This window comes from Myotis davidii, unplaced genomic scaffold (assembly GCF_000327345.1).
Source record: "Myotis davidii unplaced genomic scaffold, ASM32734v1 scaffold149, whole genome shotgun sequence".
Taxonomy (NCBI): Eukaryota; Metazoa; Chordata; class Mammalia; order Chiroptera; family Vespertilionidae; genus Myotis; species Myotis davidii.
Window position 1 is genome coordinate 3,360,440 of NW_006352194.1, and position 616 is coordinate 3,361,055.

General features: G+C 49.4%; 1 protein-coding gene across 1 annotated transcript in view; it reads left to right on the top strand.

The window, feature by feature from the left end:
* Positions 1 to 616, top strand: part of MYOM3 (myomesin 3) — a 76,697-nt gene that overhangs the window by 70,957 nt on the left and 5,124 nt on the right. The gene's annotated exons all lie outside the window — the stretch shown is intronic.

Sequence of the window (616 nt, forward strand, 5' to 3'; positions counted from 1 at the left end):
CGGCTGGAAGGGGGTGCCCCTGTGATGGGTGTGTCTGAGTGAGGCTGGGCTCATCGAAAAACACAGAAACCTACTATGGGAGGAGAGAGGGGTTTTTCATAGATGGAGGAGAAAATAAAATGAAGACGCCCCCGCCAAACCGGTTTGGCTCAGTGGATAGAGCGTCAGCCTGTGGACTGAACGGTTCTGTGTTCGATTTCATTCAAGGGCATGTGCCCAGGTTACGGGCTTGATCCTCAGTAGGCGGCATGCAGGAGGCAGCCCATCAATGATTCTCTCTCATCATTGATGTTTCTATCTCTCTCTCCCCCTCTCCCTACCTCTCTGAAATCAATATATATATAAGTTTAGCCCTGGCCAATGTGTCTCAGTGGTTGCATTGCTGGCCTGCACACCTAAGGGTTGTGGGTTCAGTTCCCACTCAAGGGCATGTAACTGGGTTGCAGGCCAATCCCCAGCTCAGGTCAGATTGTGTTTGGGAGGGAACCAATAGATGTTTCTCTCGCTCGCTCGCTCGCTCTCTCTCTCCCCCTCCCTCCCTTCTGCTCTCTCTTAAAATCAATGAAAAAAATATCCTCAGGTGAGGATTAACTAAAAAAACAACAAAAAAAAAGAA